The sequence below is a fragment of the Prionailurus bengalensis genome, chromosome D4, assembly GCF_016509475.1.
Source record: "Prionailurus bengalensis isolate Pbe53 chromosome D4, Fcat_Pben_1.1_paternal_pri, whole genome shotgun sequence".
Taxonomy (NCBI): Eukaryota; Metazoa; Chordata; class Mammalia; order Carnivora; family Felidae; genus Prionailurus; species Prionailurus bengalensis.
The window spans coordinates 22,973,114-22,986,900 of NC_057359.1; the positions used below are offsets into that span (position 1 = coordinate 22,973,114).

At 42.4% G+C, this 13,787-nt stretch overlaps 1 long non-coding RNA gene across 1 annotated transcript; it reads left to right on the plus strand.

Moving 5' to 3' along the window:
* Positions 1–5,515: 5,515 nt before the first annotated feature.
* On the plus strand, positions 5,516–10,944 carry LOC122474615. Its single transcript, XR_006294958.1, has 3 exons — positions 5,516–5,655; positions 6,255–6,315; positions 10,657–10,944. It is a non-coding gene; the product is annotated as an uncharacterized LOC122474615 (long non-coding RNA).
* The last annotated feature ends 2,843 nt before the right edge of the window (positions 10,945–13,787 follow it).

Genomic DNA, 13,787 nt, shown 5'->3' on the forward strand with positions numbered 1-13,787 from the left:
ATTCTAGGTTTAGGCTCAGGTCATGATCTCACGGTTCATGAGTTTGAGCCCCACATTGGCTCTGCAGAGAGCCTGTTTGAGATTCTCTCTCCTTCTCCCTCTCTGTCTCTGCCCTCGCCTGCTCAACTCTCTCTCAAAATAAATAAACATGGATTCTTTTGAGGAAATATGAGGGGTAGGTCTGCTTCTGAGTATGTTTCTCATTTCATAAAGGTAAAAATGCACTACTGGGGAAAACAGCAGCTGAAGGCAGAGTAGATCTTGGGGATGTAGATCTCTGGGGATGATGTGGGGTCCAAAGGGAGATCACCAAACCAGTAAAAGGGGTCTCAGGTAATATCAGGGAAACAGGTGGAATATGAAGATTTCACTAAGGTAAATATATGTGGTGAATAGGTGGAGTTAGAAGGTAGGTTGGAGGCATCTGAAGGGCCATGGAAGGATGGACAGATCTGCTGGGTTGGATGGTGGGTGAAGGGTTGCATGTGAGTTTCTCTCTTACGTTGTCCCCTCCCCCACCCTCAAGAACCTTTGGTATCTAAGCTAAAGCTCTGTAACGTTGGCTTGGAACTCTAGTCTAGAACATGTACTCTCAATGCCCAGCTGCCTGAGGCAGCAATACATTTCCAATGATATGAACCATCTTCGTCTAAGACACCTTAGTGCACTATGGCTGAAATCCAATTCAACTTGTTAGGTATTTCCATTCCTGCCTTCCTGTGTGGGGTGGGGGTCCTTCTTCTGGTGCTGTGCTACATAAAGAAGAATCCGTGTTTGCCAATATTTTGGAAACACAGAGACATCAATCAGGTAAGTAGAGTCCCTCAGAGATATTAAATCTTTTCAAATAGTTGCATTTAAAGTTATCAAGTTCCAACTATTGCTTTTGCTGAATCTTGCAAATTTTGATTAAGTTGTATTTTAATTTTCATTTAGTTTAAAATAGTTTTTTCTCTTGAGATTTCTTCCTTGACCCATGTATTAGTAGTGTGTTATTTAATTTCCAAACATTTTGGAATTTCCAGCTATCTTTCTGTAATTGATTTCTAGTTTAATTCTATTCTGGTCTGAAAACATACTTTGTGTGATTTCTACTTTACATTTGTTAAGGTGTGTTTTGTGGCCCAGAATGTGGTCCATCTTGTGAATGTTCCATGTGAGTGTGAGAAAAATGTGTATTCTGCTGTTGAATGAAGTATTCTATAAATGTCAGATCAAGTTGATTGATGGTGTTGTTCACGTCAACTATCTTTACTGATTTTCTGCCTGCTGAATCTAGACATTTCTGATGGAGGGCTATTGAAATCTCCAACCATAACAATGATTAATCCATTTTTTCTTACAAGTTCTACCAGTTTTTGCTCACATATTTTGATGCTATGTGTTACATGTGTACATGGTAAGGAGTGTTATGTCTTCTTGGAGAATTGACCTCTTTACTGTTATGTAATGCTCCTCTTTATCCTTGATAATTTTCATTCTTGTGAAGTCTGCTTTATCTGAAATTAATATAATTACTCTTGATTTTTATTTTTATGTATGTATGTATGTATGTATGTATGTATGCATGTATTTTTGGTTAGTGTTAGCAGGTACATTTTTTTCTGTCCTTTTGCTTTTAATCTATCTATACCTTTATATTTAAAGTGGGTGTTTTATAAACAACATATAATTAGGTCTCGTCTTTTTACCCACTCTGACAGTTTTCTCTGTCTTTTAATTGGTGAATTTAGACCACTTCCATTTAGTGGTCTTTTAAATATAGTTGGATTAATATCTACTTTGTAACTGTTTAGTATTCATTGTACCGATTCATTTTTTCTTCCCCTATTTTTCAGTTTTTATGTTTTTTAAAATCTTTTTTAATGTTTCTTTATTATTGAGAAACAAGAGTATGAGCAGGGGAGGGGCAGAGAGAGGAAAAGACACAAAATCCGAAGCAGGCTCAAACTGATGCAGGGCTCAAACTCACAAACCAGGAGATCATGACCTGAGTTGAAGTCGGACACTTAACTGAGCCACCCAGGCACCCCAGTTTTTATCTGATTTTAAGCAAACATTATATGTGATTCTATTTTCTCACTTTTGTTAATACATCAGTTATTCTTTGTTAAAAAACGTTTTGTGTTTTTTTTTTTTTTAAGAGGGAGAGAGCACAGGCAGTAGAGGGGGCGGGGTGGGGGAGAGAGAGAAAGAGAGAGAGAATTCCAAGCAGACTCCACACCCAATGCAGAGCTTGATGCAGAGATTCATCTCACAACCCTGAGATTATGACCTGAGACAAAATCAATGGTGTGATGCTTTACTGACTAGTCACCCAGGCGCTCCTGTTAAAAAATATTTTCGTGGGGGCGCCTGGGTGGCGCAGTAGGTTAAGCGTCCGACTTCAGCCAGGTCACGATCTCGCGGTCCGTGAGTTCGAGCCCCGCGTCAGGCTCTGGGCGGATGGCTCGGAGCCTGGAGCCTGTTTCCGATTCTGTGTCTCCCTCTCTCTCTGCCCCTCCCCCGTTCATGCTCTGTCTCCCTCTGTCCCAATAAATAAAAAAAAACGTTGAAAAAAAAATTAAAAAAAAAATATTTTCGTGGTTGCCCTAGATTTTGTAGTATACATTTACAACTGTTACATAACACTATACCACTTAATAGGTAGTGCAGGAGTTTCTAATTCCTCCTGTCCCCTGTAACACTGATGTCATTCATTTCACTTATCCATATAATGTAATGATCCAGCACATTATCATCATTATTATTGGGCCAATTGAGAGTAAGATGAATAAAGGTTTTATTTTTTCTTCCTTCATTCCTTCTCTTCCTTTTCATCTGAGTATTTTCCTTCTCCCTGAGGAAGTTATTTTAACATTATTGCAGGGCAGGTCTGCTGCTGCTGTATTCTCAGTTTTTATTTGCCTGAGTTTTGATTTCTCTTTCAGTTTTGAAGGATAATATCACTAGATATAAATTTCTTGATTTGTGGTTTTTTCTTTCAACACCAAATATTTCACTCCAGTCTCATACTTGCATGGTTTATGATAATAGGTCATAATTCTTATCTTTTTTTCCTCTAGAGGTGGGTTTTAATTTTTGTCTGGATTCTTTAAAGATTTTATCTTTTTGTTTCCTACATTTGGAAAATGATATGTCCAGGTATAAGCTTTTTTAGTATTTTTCTGCTTGGTGTTCTCTGAGCTTCTACAATGTATAGTTAATCTGCCATTAATTTCACGAAACTCTTGGCCATTCTTACTTCAAATCTCTCTTCTGCTCTATTGTTCTTCTAGTATTCCAATGACACATATGTTACACATTTTGAAACACAATTCTTGGGTATTCTATGTTTTAGCATTAAAAAAATTATTTTTCTCTTTGAGTTTTAGCTTGGAACATTTCTACTGCTATGTCTTCAAATTCACTTGTTCTTTCCTTGACCATATGCAACCTACAGATGAGTCAATCAAAGGCATTCTTCATTTGTCATAGTGTTTTGGGTTTCTAACATTTCCTTTTGATTCTTAGAGTTTCCCCTTTTTCTGCTTATATTCCTCATCTTTTCTTGTGTGTTGTCTACTTTTTCCACTAATATAATAATCAGTTACTTTAGACTCTGTACAATAATTCTGAAACCTGTGTCATATCTGAATGTGCACCTGATGCTTGGTTTGTCTATTCAGATTTTCTTGCCTTTTAGCATGCCTTGCATTTTTTCTTTGAAAGCCAAATAATAGGAGTATTATAAGTATTATAATAAGAGTATTATAATAGGAACTGAAATAGTGTGAAGGCTTATGTTAACCTGGCTAGGTGTTGAGCTGTGTTTAATATTTACTGTACTATACATGTCAGAGTCTTTAATTTCCTCTAGTGTCGTTATTTTTTGTCTCCCCTAGTGTCGGTAGGTTTCACTAAATGTCCCTACGTAGCGCCTATACCTTGCAGCTCTTTTCAGCTATGATCCTGTTGATATGGTGATAAGATTTTGGGGAGGGGATATAATTAAATGTCAGTCTTTTTTTTTTTAATTTTTTTTTCAACGTTTATTTATTTTTGGGACAGAGAGAGACAGAGCATGAATGGGGGAGGGGCAGAGAGAGAGGGAGACACAGAATCGGAAACAGGCTCCAGGCTCTGAGCCATCAGCCCAGAGCCCGACGCGGGGCTCGAACTCATGGACCGGGAGATCGTGACCTGGCTGAAGTCGGCCGCTTAACCGACTGCGCCACCCAGGCGCCCCTAAATGTCAGTCTTTTAATGGGTCTGTGTCCCTGGGTTGTGATGTTCACAAGTGTATTGAAATTTTTTTGTTTGTTTTGAGTCAAGTCTAGAAGGTGCTGCTGTAGTTGAGTAATCTACTTTCTCTCATGTGACGTAAGGCTCTGATAGTCTATTCCCCTGCTGAGTAGACTTCTGTTATGAAGAACTCGGAATATTTCACAATGTTTTCAAAATGGTTACATTTATCTCCAACCCTACACTCCCTTGCCAGAAACAGGAGCATTTTTTCCTAGCTCCTTACTGTGAGAACCAGGTGGGGTTCCTGGTAATAAAACTCATGAATAAGCAGGGGAACTCCATTATATCGTGACACCAGGAGTTTCTCAATCTCATGCTAGCCCACATGCATCCTCCAGCAATTTGTCCAAGTGTCTATTCAAGTGTTCCCACAAGGAGAGCAATCCCAAATCTCCAGTGGTTTCTGTTCCAGGTAAGCTGATCTTAACTGTGATTCGGTGTATTCACACTCTGTGAAGATTTAGGGTAATAGCTTTGCCACTATGGCTCCAAGAAAAGTCATTGATTTTCAGTTTGTTCAGCTTTTTGCTTCTTTCAAAGACTAAAGTGATGATTTCCAGGCTTTTACAATGTGAGAACTGGAACCAGAAGTTGCCCTTCAGAGAATGACTCTTTATATTCCTGTTCTTCATCCCACATTTCTAAATGAGTTTGGTTGGGTCACAGAGACACCTAAAATGGGAAGTTTAAGAAACTAGACATTCACTCCTCCAGGAAAAGAGATTTGGCAGGGCTACAGGTTAAGGAACGACTAAGGTTTCCAACTGAAGCTCACAGACTATCTGGATGGGGTGGCGGGTCTCATGTAAATTCCCAGACATAGTGATTCCATAGTCCTAGATCAGGTTATTTAGAGAGTACGGGATCTGTGTAAGAGAACAAAGCTCCACAGCACTTGATCAAGAGTCACATTCCCATGTTTGGCATCACTTGACCAAGCCTTCCTTCACTGATCAGGAGAACAGTGCTGAGCCTCTAAGAGCCTCTGAACAAAGACTGGGGTCTGAATTGTGTCCCAGGATACAGGATCCTACCTGAAGGAGCACAGATGTGACTGTTGGCCTCAGTTTCTATTTCCTCAATGAACTTATGGTTGACAATATTAAGTGTGGGCCCCACAGACAAAACACTTCCTTCAGTTTTTCCAAGTAGTAAATATGGAAAACATTTTATTATCTTTAAAAATTGATAAAGCAAGGACACAAAATTATATTACTTAAAATAGAGTCATAATATTTATGGATGATAAATGTCCCTTTTTCCTAGAGAGAAGAGAGACAGAGAAATGAGTCCTAGCTCCTCATTCTTTTACTTTTATTCTGGTATCAGGCCAGTGCCAAGAGAGGCGGAAAAGTTGGACACTGAAAGGTAAGGTTCTGCCTATTCCACCTGAGCTCTCCAAGAGTGATCCTTCCTGTCCTTTCCATGAGGTCCCAGGTCCATGATCTCTGAGGATGTCAGTTGCTAGACAGTCCCTACCAGAAAAATAGGCCTCACAGAAGAGGCTCATGGAAAGGCATTCATTCAGTGCCCAAGACCCTTCTCAGTTTCCTTGCTCTGCCCATCCCTGAGCACAAAACAGTGATGGACCTGGTCAATGGGTGTTGCCCAATAGGTGGCCATATGACTGTCAAGAGTCTGAACTTCTGTCCCCTGATTTTCTGAAAGGCCTGTGACATCATGGATATTCAGATTCCTCTTTGAAGTAATCATTGACCTATGTTCCTCATAGGGTTTTTTTCAACATCACATGGGATAATACATATGAAAGTCCATTGTGAATGATAAAAAAAAAAAACATACCTATATGAGTCTTGTTATTATTATTATCATTGACTATGTGATTTATATCCTCATTCTTAGGGCTCTCCAAGTCCAATCTACCAAGGGTATCACTTAAAGGAAACCATACTCAGCCTCTCATAATATCTCTTGCTTCTACTTTCATCAATCTCCTCATTTTCCAGGCTGGAAAACTTGCCAGAGTGAAGCTGAGGAAGCAAGAAAGGTGATTTCTCTTCTGCAAAGGTGACTAAATATTACCTTCTTTCCTGACACCCCCGCCCCCCTTTTTTAGCAGAGTCTATGAATTTCTAGGGCTTCAGGGAAGCCTGGGATTGACAAGGGATAGAAAATCCTCAGAGTCAGAATGTGAAAGCCTTTGGGATGGGGGGTGGCACTACTTTTGCCAGAATTGCCAGAGCCATATATGTTTGTTTTGGCCATGGCTGCAGCTTTGTACCTCCTGTCTCCTGCAGCCCCCTGTGCCGGCATCATGATACCATGCACTTTCGTCAACTGTGATGTCCAGACCCCTTCTGTGAGGTGTGTAATAGTACAACTGCTGAGGTCAATCGGCTGCTGTTCCTGGAGGTCCTGGAAGACGCTACTCCCTCTGTGATCCCCTTGGCTGCCACAGCTCCTGTGACTGACTCATCATTCAGTCCATCCCCTGCCTTCATAGCAGTCCCTCCAGGACACCTAAAACCAGCCCCTTTGCCTGAGCCTTCGCCACCCCCACTCCTCTTTCTCACCTAACTTTTTCTTACCCTCACTACCAGGTCACCCTCAGACACCAGAGTCTTTTCCTCCTTTGAATTCCAAATTCCCAATGGGCCATTCCACACCCCAACCCCTTGCCTTTCCCCCCTCCTACTACATGACGTTCAGAAAGGGGATCCTATTGCCCAAGCAGAGTTCACTTTACCTCTGAATATCATCTTCTCTCTTGACCCCACCATTTTCCAAGATGTCAACCTCTTACCACGTCTGTCCCAGACAAAGATCCCAGTGATTCATTTCTTTGGCACCATGCAACACTGACCCTGTCTGTTTCACCACCGCTAGAATGCACTTTAACTGTACCTCAATCTAAATCGATTTCCATCTCCTTGAAGCCTGTTCCAGAAGACTCATCTCCAGACAGACCACCCTGGTGGGTGGTCTGCCTGTATCCCAACAATCAGAGGTAGTGGCCATTCAAGACCGTCAATTTCAGAATTCTCCTGTTGGAAGGCTCAAGCCAAGAACATGTTCCTCCCCACATTATCACACTCTGATTTTCAGCAAAGGCAACTTTACTTCCATCTACCAGAAACCCATCTCTGGAGAGACTCTGTTAACAAGCACAAGGAGGCCAGTGGAGTTTCCTTCTTTGGCCTTAACATCTAGGCAGTCTTAGAGAGACAAATGAAAAAAAGAATGCCTTTCCAGATTTTAGAGAGGAAAGAAAAGAAGAGGGACCATTTTCAAAACAATGTGGTCACAATACCAATGGACATCTTCAGTGAATTTACTGCAGCCATTCGATGTACAGGTCACCACAGCCCCCAAAACAGCTAGAATGTTGTAGGCAAACTGGAGCACCTGCACATTTGTCAGCAGCTCCTCTGTATCAAGTGTTTGGGGGAAAACTTGAATCAGAAACATGGCCAGCTCTTCTGGGGTCTTCCCTTTTTGCATAATGAGTCCTTAGCAGCCACACTCTTGGGTTTCTAGTAGTAATTCCCCATAAGAGTCTCACTTTGTCTTATTCAATGGGCTCTATAATGCTTCCACAGTCAAAATGCAGGATCAAGAATCTCTACCACTTCCTCATTCCCATCACCTACCTCTCCCTAGTGTATATCCCCAACCCTTGCCTCAAACCCTGTCCCAATCCCAGCCCCTACCTTTCACTCCAGTGAACCCTGAAGCCCACCTTCAACCCTGCATACCAATCATACCATCTTCTTCTTCATCCCAGAATAGGGACTGTGGAGTGTCTTTCTCCATAGATCGAAGAATGAGTCAGACTCTCCTATCTTGACTGAAAATCAACACCCGGAGTGGCACATGTTGAAGAAGCACCAGGAAAGTTTGTGGGGTTTAGTGCCTGGTTCCAAAACTCTCATGAAGCCATTTGTCCTCAAGTTCCCAACTTTGCATTGTTTAGCTGGTCATCCCATGCCAAAGGTCTCCGTCCTTCCTGGCCATTTTCATATTACCTATGAAACCCAGGAGAAACTGGAGTTTCACGGTCCAAGGAAGGTAATCCCATACTGGTACCTCCATGCCTGTAGAAATCTAGAGTCTCTAGTATTGATAGAGCTTCAGTGTATGAGCAAAAAGGCAGACATGTTTGAGCAAAAAGGCAGACATGTTTGCTCAAAATTCTCTGAGCTTCAGGACCATAGTAGCAAGGATTTAGCAAAGACTGAATTGAGTTTCCTAGGAAGTTTCCATGAAAGGGTCCCAACAGAGTTCTAGCTATGGATGAGTATGATGAGGAATCTTGGGTATATCCTAGAGAAGAGCCCAGAAGTCAGCCCTCAAAGGGTCTCAGAATGCTACCTAGCGAAGGGTCTTAGGGCTGCCTCAGAGACAAAAAGTAACTGTGTGTGTCATTCAAGGATCACTCATGGAATGAATTACCAAATGACTCAAGGAAGGACACAGACCAGAATCAAATGAAATCTGACCTTAGATTACATTTGAACAAGAAATTTTGGTAGATTACTGCGGGTAGGATTCCTACAGGTGTGTAGGATTCCTACAGGTGTGTGTTGTTCATGGCTGGCTGATGACAATGCACTGCCTTTGTGTGGGAATTCCCAGACTAAAATGGAAAACACAAATCAAAAAAGACAATGGTGGGTAGGGTTTGCTGCCAGATTACCATTCTGGAGCCTTCCTTTCTCGATCCCAATACCCGACGGCTGCTAGAGGCCCATATTGTAAGATTTCAGATGAGTCAGAGGTGGGGTCTACCACTCAGGGCTCTTGAATCCATAAAATTCTATATGTCGAGAGAAGCCACAACATGGCCTCTTCCCCAATTAGACATTCCCTCCTCAGCCATGCATATTTCTCTAGTGGATTCCAAAGCTGAGTTTTCGAACCCCCGTGAGAGAAGCTCTAAAACTTTTCATGGCAACAGGATGAGAACAACAAATTCAGTCCCCATCCTGGATCATTCTCTCCCTGCCATGTCACCTATGGGCAATGAAGGACAGAGGGCCCTGAAAGCATCACTCTCTGACACCAACCATGAGCTTGCAGAGGGTATCCAGACAGCTGCGTATGGAAGTCAGACTTTTCAGCCCCTTATGTACAGCATCATAGCTCAAGTGAGACAGAGGGCGGCTGACTAGACAGCAGATGTCGCCCAGAGGTGCCCCCAAAGCAAGCTGAAGCTGGACATGAGCCAAAGGATGAGAATGTCAGTCCTAGCGATAGAACTGAAATGGCTCAGGGCAGAGTGATGGTGCAGAAGAATTTAGGCCATTTTGCAAAGCACAACTTGTCCAGGGGCGTATTCAACACCGAGGGCTATGTACTCTTCAATCCCAATCTTGTGAAGTCTTGACAACCAGTGAGTTGGAAAGCTCCAAAATGACAAATGTCAATTTGAGTGAGGTAGAAGCTGTGCCAATCACTGAACATTCTTCACCAAAAACACTGGCTCCCCAAGATTCTAAACTATCAGACTTTGAAAGACATCTCTTTAGTGAGTTAAAGTTGAATTTCGAGAGGGTAGAGCACAGTCAGGCTCAAGAGTTTCCTACTGACATGCCCCTTAATTCAGATAGCTTGATGTACAAGGCCCCACTGACTCAGTTCCACAGTGACTGTAGTGGGGATATGGGAGCATCCCAGGTGCTGCATGTCCACTTGGAGGACAATACAGTACGGAGCAGCAGCAGGAGTCCTGGCACTCTAAGCTGGTCTTAGGTAAGTGCCAGCCTAAGAATTTTCCACAAAGAAAAAGTGCAGAGAAAGTGAGACCTCAGGGTTCCAAAGCAGGAAAATGTAGAAGGGAGGATTCAGGGATAGGAACATCTGTAGCCAGAAAGAAGAGCCACCGTGTTGAGGACAGAAGATTAGAGAGTGCTTCCTCACCTGTGTCACAGAGTGAACAGTTTCCTCCCAAGAGTTACTTCAGAAAAAAGATGAGGGAATTTATTAAGTGGATCAAGTCCAAGCAGAAAATCACAAAGCAGGAAATTTCCAGAACCAAGACCCAGTTGAAAGTGTGACTGCTCTTGTGAGTGCTGGGCTCATGAGCTCATGATTACTATTGAGAAAAACCTAGAAGAGAAGGTGGCATGTAGGTATGAATCTGAGGCCTCAGAGTTAAGCCCGCAGAAGGAAGAACTGTAGGCCCAGGTAGAGTCTAACAGGACATATCCCTCCAATATTGGGCTTTCTCTGACCCACAACACGATAAACAGGCAAGTATTGTTATATAGCCAAGAAGCTATCTCTGTTGAACAGAACTGTCTTACAAGTGTCAGGCAGAACAGAGAAAGGATCAGACACTCCCAGATACTTGGCACTTTTAAGGAGCAGCTATTAAGCCAGTCAACCCCCTTCTCCTCTGCCTTCCAGGAAGCCTGTGTGTCATCCAAGCCCTACCTGTGTGCATCAATTACGCGAAGTCCTTCCAGCCACCCTGACCGCTGATGAAAGTACTATGTTCAGAGCTGACTCTTCTATTCGAGCAGAAAACGCTTCTCCATCACTTCCAGGGAGCAGAAATTTCCCTAAAGAAATTGTTTTGTACTTGCTGAGAAAGCCTTATAATTTTCACGATAACTTATCCTCCTATGAAAACTACCTTTCTTCAATACAACCAAGAATATTAATCCTCCTCAATACATTTTTGTTCTAACAAGAGAGTGCGGTTCTCTGTGTATTGCACTGGGACTGTGAGGTGGTGCTGGGCATGGGAGTGGGGACTCTTGCTTTGGAAAAGGAAGGAGAGAGTTCTGCTCTTACTGATTTCCTCTTTGGGTTTCTCAATCCAAAGAAAGAAGCCTGACAGTGGCCTTCTCAGTTTTATCCTGGGGCCCTTTATTTGACCCTGCTCAGGTGTCCTGAATTTTTTTTTCATAAAAAGTACAAAAGGCTTACTCTGAAAATGTTCAGGCCTTCACCAAGTGAGAAAACCCCTTAAAGTCTACACCTTGGCTCCACCTGTTTGTTCATCTGCTCCCAAAGTATCCTGACATATATATAGCTGTAGGGTGCGATGAGGTACTATGGCATGTAGGCGTCACCTCCCGGAGACTACTCAGGGCTTATGAGAGCACAGGGATACCATTTTGGCCTGAGAGAACACAAGATCGTCTTTGAGCGTGAAGACAGCACCTCCAGGATGTTGTCAGGGAAGCTGTGCTCCTATATGGTGCCTGCTTTCCCAGACATGCTACATTTTACACCAAAGTGACAGTAATTTAGAGGTGCATTAGTTATGAATTGCTGTGTAATGGATATCCCAAAATTTAGTGGCTTAAAAATACATATTTATCATCTGACAATTTTTGTGGGTCAGAATCTCAGGCTAGGCCTATCTGGATTTTCTGCTTCAGGGTCTCAGAAGGCTGTAATTAACATGTCAGCTGAGGCTAGGTTCTCATGTGAAGGCGTGACTGGGGAAGAACCCACTTCTGTATTCACTTACAGTTGTTGGCAGGATGCATGCCTCAAAGCCTGTTGGACTGAGATCCTCAATACGTTGTTGGCCCTTGGTGGGAGTTGGCTAGTTCCTTGTCATGTAGGCTTTTCCAACATGGCAACTTACTTTATGAAAGTTGGGAAAGTGTAAACAAGACAGAAGTTATAATCTTTTATAAACTAATAATGAAAATGACGTCCCATTACCTTTCCTTTATTCTATTAGAGGCAAATCACTATGGTCAACCAATGCTCAAGGAGAGGGGTGATTACACGAAGGTGTAAACTTCAGGAGGTAGAGGTCACTGGAATCTTAGAAGTCTTCCTAAGGCAAGGGTTTCTTCTTGGACACCCTACTCAGTTCACTGAAGCAAAAGTGGCCAAAGGTGCCAAGTGGATGCTTCTCCTCATCTATATCCATGTCCTCAAGGTCAAAGCTGTTTAATGGCTATGTGGAGTGGCGGCTAGTAAGAAAACATCCAAGAGATTGGAGCATCCAAAGAAGGAAGAAGAGGTGTTATAGCAGCAAACGTGATGTGGGGTCATCTTGAATGGTAAAGTAAAATGAATCCTTAGAGCCACCTGACTCACTTGACACACCTGAATACTGATTCACACTTAGAGGGGAGGAAAACTTAGGTGCAATATGGTTTATCCGGGCTCTACCACAGTCTCTCCACATTGCCCTAGCTCCCAGACCTTGAGGCTAAACAAATAACCTTCAGCTTCTGTAGACATAGACAAACTGAGAGAGGAAGCAAACCCTACAGATAGCAAGATTTAATTCCTGTTCTTATTAATATATTTAGTATAGCACATTTATCATTTCAAATCTGATTCTCCTACCTTGACCATTAGAGTGAATGGGTCACCCAACTGATGAAAAAGCTAGTACTATGGATCTTAATACATATAACTTCCATCTTCGATATTTTCCATGTCCCTATGGCTTGAGGACTTCTAACCAAGGGAGATGTGGTGGCTTAAAGTTTTAAGTTAATGGTCTCGGGTCACAAATCAATTCATACCTAATGGCCACTGCTTCCATTCAGAGAAACACTGGATAAGACAATTAGACAGAATTTGCATACTCAGACCATCCAGCAAGTGATCTGTCCAAATGATAAGGTACCACCATCCATGAGTGATCTCATACTTTTGTTTTGTTTCTAGGATTGTTTTCCTTTCTTCCAGATTCCTATTTCTATAGGAGAGCAGCACTGTCATAAAAAGCAAGAAAGTGTATCAGCTGAAAAAATACTGGAGAGATGAGGTTCAATTTTTTCTAGAAAAAGATGTGCTTTGTAACCATACTCAGGGATCCCAGTATTTTGAAATTTCAGGGGAGTATAATTTACATGATACAGTGTGGTGCCTGAAGAACTGTCACTGACATATAATGCAATGGGAATGGCCTACCAGAATTTTTACAACCTTAAGCTCAAACTCCAAATCTAATGTCAAGTATGACAAAATGCATTAATTTATTGGTACTTTGATATGGACTGGGCATGGGGACCCCAGATCCCAGCTTCAGGCTGTGAAACTGTGAATTTATCTGATGTCAGGTGTTGCCTAAGACAATCAGGTTCCTTGAGGCAGCCTTCAGAGGGATTAACACTGAGAACTGTGTCCCAATCAGCAGTCACAGTGAAGGAGCCCAGGACTCGAAAAGGGCCTCTTCTCTTGAGGCTTTTCCCCTAGAACTTCCATTGGCCCTGGATCAGAGACTAAATCAGGCTATTTTCCTGGGTCACAAGGGGACATATGGTCTTCATTAGGCAGGCGAAGTGGCAGGTTCAGAGACTTCTGGAGGCTGCTTCCTTATCTCTCCCAGGAGATTCAAGGTCTATTCCTTCCTTCATTGGTGGGGATGGGGAGCAGGTAAAGAACTGATTATTATATAAGTGTAGCAGTGCTTCCCTGCAGAGAGGAGGTTGGGCTGGCAATGAGAAGAGTGGGTCATTTTCCTGTTGGGATACTTTCCCAGCTTTAGGCAAGCTTCATTTAAGCAGGATAATTTACCAAGCTATTGATTGCTGCTTCTGTTCCCTGACAGAAGG